The 4,937-nt window shown below is 34.4% G+C and overlaps 1 long non-coding RNA gene across 1 annotated transcript; it reads right to left on the bottom strand.

The window, feature by feature from the left end:
* Nucleotides 1–1,342: 1,342 nt before the first annotated feature.
* On the bottom strand, nucleotides 1,343–3,314 carry LOC131624346 (uncharacterized). The gene is made up of 5 exons (XR_009290575.1): nucleotides 3,005–3,314; nucleotides 2,846–2,898; nucleotides 2,340–2,543; nucleotides 2,053–2,233; nucleotides 1,343–1,902 (listed from the first exon to the last, which is right to left on the bottom strand). It is a non-coding gene; the product is annotated as an uncharacterized LOC131624346 (long non-coding RNA).
* Between the last annotated feature and the right edge of the window lie 1,623 nt (nucleotides 3,315–4,937).

Here is a 4,937-nt window from a genome sequence, read left to right as displayed (position 1 = left end):
TAGGTTTTTTGATTGGTTGGATCTATTGATCACCACTTTGTACATAACAGTTTTTGTGGTAATATATATATATTTGATTCAAAAAAAAATAATAACATATTAGTAGTATGAAAATTAGATTCTAAGCTAAAATAATGATCCACAAAAAAAAGTGTAAGATTGGTCAAGACCCGTTCGTCCGCACGAGTAAAATTATTATCTTAAATTATTATTTTGAAATGAATATAAAATTAATGAAAAATTTAGACATGAAAGGATCACAATATAAACATAAATTTCCCATAAGCCAATAACCACAATGAAGAATTAATTGAACATTAATTTTATAATATTACACAAAATTATGAAATATTAATTAGGAACACATAATACACTTTGTTTATACATTATTTGATAACAACAATGCCAATTTAGTGGTTGTGTGCCAAAGGTCAACATGTTAAAGTATATAAAATGATTCTTGGTTTTGCTTTTTGGGAAATTTATAGTTCTATACTTCTATACAATAGTAATATAAAAATAACAAAAAGGATTATTAACTTATTAAATATAGGGGGTGCAATTGAATTCCTCAGCCATGCCTAGCGCCGCCCCTGGTGATGGTAATACCAAGTATATATAACTATGACAGGATAAATGACAACAATGTGATAGTTCAAATTCATAAATAGATAAATGACAAAGTGATGTGTCAATTTGAATATATTAATCAAGTTATATACATTAACCAAGTTAATGTGGTATACATTAATCAAGTTAATGTGTTATGGTTGTCAACACAGTGCTATTTAATTTTCTATCATAATCAAGTTATATATATTAACAGGATGTGTGCTAGTCTTAATTCATGAATGGGAAACATGCAGGGCGAAATTAGGAAAACATGCAATATAAAATTGAACAAATAGTTAACCGTTTGACATAGTAGTGGTGAAAAAAACAGATGAAGACAACTTGTACAAAAACTGAGCCTTGTGTAAAAAGAATTCAACATGTAGATTAAACTGTTCCGCTAACAAACCCATTAAACTATCCTGGAGGATGCCTCGACAACACCTGTAACCTGTGATCACGCTAAAATCATATACAATTCAGTCATGGCGGATTTCAATTATATAAATAGGAATGACAACTACATTTCTCTAGTTTCCATACTATTCCAAAACCATGATATCTTGTTAATTTAAATGGAAGTAGAATACCAACGTCTATAGTTATTGGATCATAAAGTAAGAGTTCGAGAAAACTACAGTAAAAAATACTTGCTAATTATTGTCATCAACATGGATGTCAAATATATTGCACATCAGCATTGCAACACTATAGTCACCAAGAAAAACCGTTCCAAATTCTCGGTTTATTGATGGAACGGTGTAATCAATTCTAAACAGGCGACAACCAAATGGTGTACATATTCAATTTCCAAATCCCTACTTCGGTCAAGGCTGAGGAGTAAATAGATGCATCTCTGCCAAATCTCATGCTTTGAAATAGTACAGAAGCATAAAACAAAATTAAATTTATGTCAGTAAGAATTTGGAAGTCCATTGAAAGTCCATTTTCTGCCATTGTTCTAGATGCATGTCTACAACTTCCATTTTTGCGTGTCCTGTAGTCTGTAAAATAGTGACTAAGTAATAAGAATAGAGAATTATTTAGCAATATTAATGTCTCTATATCTTAAAAGACTAAGGTTTAAGAAATGAGGTGCTTCCAATCATGTATCAAAACTAAAATGTAACCCTGAATAGATTACATTTCGTGTCTTAGTAATTCGATTCCTTCCCGTGGGTATAACCTTGTCATCGTCAACAATTACACAGTTGTCAACGGATATTAACGCAGTCATTAATCAAAATTACTTTAATCAGCTTGAAACCAAACAAATGACGAGATGAACACCTGAAATTACAAGATATTGTTGAATACAAATTGTTTTCAAGGTTATATCATGTCCAAGGATAAAAGCAATATATGTAATTATCAAACAAAATAGAATAAACACAACTAAAGAAATAAGGCATTCCTTGCAAACACCATTATTCTGCTTACTTGATGTAGTTATGCGCAAGAATTTGCAAGAATCAGTTCCACCATCACAAAAACACATTTTATGAGTCGATTAGAAGCTCAACAAAGGAGTACTTAGAAGCTCGACATGCAACTTCATGTGAAATATTGATGTACTGTGATTTGAAGTTACTCATTACACAAAATATGTGTCACCATTAAACTGTAAAGTTAAAACAGAAACATTAAAACAACAATGTTAAACCATACTATGCATCCAACAGACTCTCAATTAATTTTAGAAGTTATGATCAGACATTGAAAGCTACCTCCTTAAAACCAGGGCGGATGACACAACTTCAGACATTTTTGACAAACCAACACCGCACTCTATCACTGTCTTTTTTGATGTCGTCATCGGATCTGCGCATGAAATGTCATTGCAGTCCAAGACACCACCATCGTCAACTTACCGAAAACCTTCACCATCAGCTTAAATCGTGTAATTGTTCGTCTCTCCTATAAATCTTCATCTATTCAATTGATTACAATTAGAAAGAAATCAACAACAACAACGAAGTATCTTACCATATAACATTACAGTGACAATTAGTATTAAAAGTCAGAAAAGTATGTAAAGATTTCATCTTTACTCATTAAACTCGGTCTAATAGGTAAAAGGCATGAAAACTCGGTGTAATAGGCATGAAAAATGAAGAGCTAAAAAGCATGAAAAATGATTACACATATCCAAACTGCAAAACAGTGGAAGATTTATAAAACATGAAATACATTAAAACCAACACGGTCAAACGCAGATCATTGAAGAACATACCTTGAGTTTAATGTTGAATGAGGAAAAACAAAAACTTTGCAAGAAAAAAGTCACTGTTGAAGACAAAACAGAGAAATATCAGAAAAATCAAAACCCTAAAATTGAAAATCAGAAAAAATCTAAAAATCCTGTGCTATGTTAAATCAGAGATACACCGACTTTCTCCTACGATGGTGATGACGACGGTGATGATGAATCATCAATGCACACGATTTTGATGTTGATTTTTACGAACTTCTTGATTTGTTGATGTATGCTTCACTGAGTTAGGATGAGTATGGTTTTTCGTTGTTGTGGCTTTCTTAGCTAGATCTGATGAGTTGTAGAATGAATTTAAGGGGGAGATTAAGGCGCCGGAACATGAGGCACAGTGAAGAAACCACTAGGGTTTGAAGGGTAAAGTGAGAGTAGAGAGAGAATTTGTCGAAGTGAGAGCAGAGAAAGAGATAGAGTGAGAGCTGAAGAAACAGATGCTATGATGGAATGGGGAAGAGTGTTTAATTTGAACCAATGAAGCATGGACAGGTGGTGCACATATGTTGGAGGGAAATTGAATAAATTAATTTGGACCAATCACATTGGAACAATTGTCGCTTGGAATGAGAAAAGTAGGTCTTTTGGACGGGGCCCCCGCTAGTGGACGGTGGGATTGGTCCCTCTTGGATTAGTCGGCCGCAAGGCCGGATACCAAGATTTCAAAAAAAAAAAAAAGGGAAGGGTATTTTGGGATGTTTGGACAATTGATGAGTAAAGGCTTGATAGTAGATAGTAGATAGTAGATTTTGCGATGTTTGGCCAATTGATGAGTAAAGGCTTGATAGAAGATTTCTTGCATGCTTTGTATTGATCGGTAAAATAGCAAATGTACTATTTTGCCTCTTGTAATAATAGGGAAAATTCCCCGAATATCGATCTCAGGGACTGCGCAGGAATAATGAGTTCAATTCAAGGTTCAATTAAACAAAAACTTCAATTGGGTTTTGTTTGGTGATTGTCACTTAGCGAAAAGTAAAATAAGCAGTAAATGAAATTGACTTTTTAACAAATATGAGTAACATGCTAGGGATAGTGGATGATTGACAATGTAACAACTCTGAATTCTCTATTGCAACAACTTATTTTCAATAATCAATTACCGGTTCTTAAGGTTGTTTGATCCTAAGTCCTTAGTGAAAAAACCTTTGATCCTTCATCCTAAACCCTAAGTCCTTAGAAATTTACGATGAAATCAAGCAATTAGTTATCAAGAATATCCGGTTGCTATAAGGTATTCCTAGTCCTAGGTAATATCTATTATAGCATATTCTCATGAAAGCATTATCAATGGTGGTCCTCCTAAATGATAATCATAGATCAATTCCAATTTGTCCGAAAGGAAAAGCATTAGAAACATCAAGAGAATAAATCAACAATTAAAAACATGATTGTTATTGCAATTGCAAACTCAGAGTCATTACAAAGTTAAATCAGAGCCACCCCCCTAGCATTGGGGGGTTTAGCTACTCATAGTATTCAAAGAAAACACGATAATGAATAAAGACATTACAAGAAATTAGAGGAGATTGAATCTTCAATTGCTTCCGGTCATGAAGATCTTCTTCTCTCCCAAACTCTTGCTTCCTCCAATCTTCTCTTGTATTCTTTTCTCTAATCTGTCAAAAAGTCCCTTCTCTCTTGCCCTAAAGTTGTTTTTATAATCTCTCTTCCATTCAGGTTGAAGCCAAATACCAAAAATACCCTTAATGATCACATTGGAGCAAGAAAACATAGAAACATATAATCAGCACGCATCATCAACACCGGCCGTGTTGCTGCACACGGGTGCCCGTGTTGTTCGTCTGCCTCTTGATTCAAAAACTTGTTTCTGGCCACTTTTCCACACGGTCCGTGTCTGTGAACACGGGTGCCCGTGTAGATGCTCTGTTTCAGCTCCAAAATTGCGTTTCCAGCCACATTTCAACACGGGCCGTGTTGCTACACACGGGTGCCCGTGTTGACCTCTAAAATCAGCTTTCCCGGCTTCTTTTCATCCACTCGTGCGCGCCACAAGTTCCTATTTTCACATGCATCAACCTGGCCAAAACACTAACAC

The sequence above is a fragment of the Vicia villosa genome, linkage group LG1, assembly GCF_029867415.1.
Source record: "Vicia villosa cultivar HV-30 ecotype Madison, WI linkage group LG1, Vvil1.0, whole genome shotgun sequence".
Classification (NCBI taxonomy): Eukaryota; Viridiplantae; Streptophyta; class Magnoliopsida; order Fabales; family Fabaceae; genus Vicia; species Vicia villosa.
Note: the sequence above shows the minus strand (reverse complement) of the source record. Positions and strands in the feature narration are given on the sequence as shown.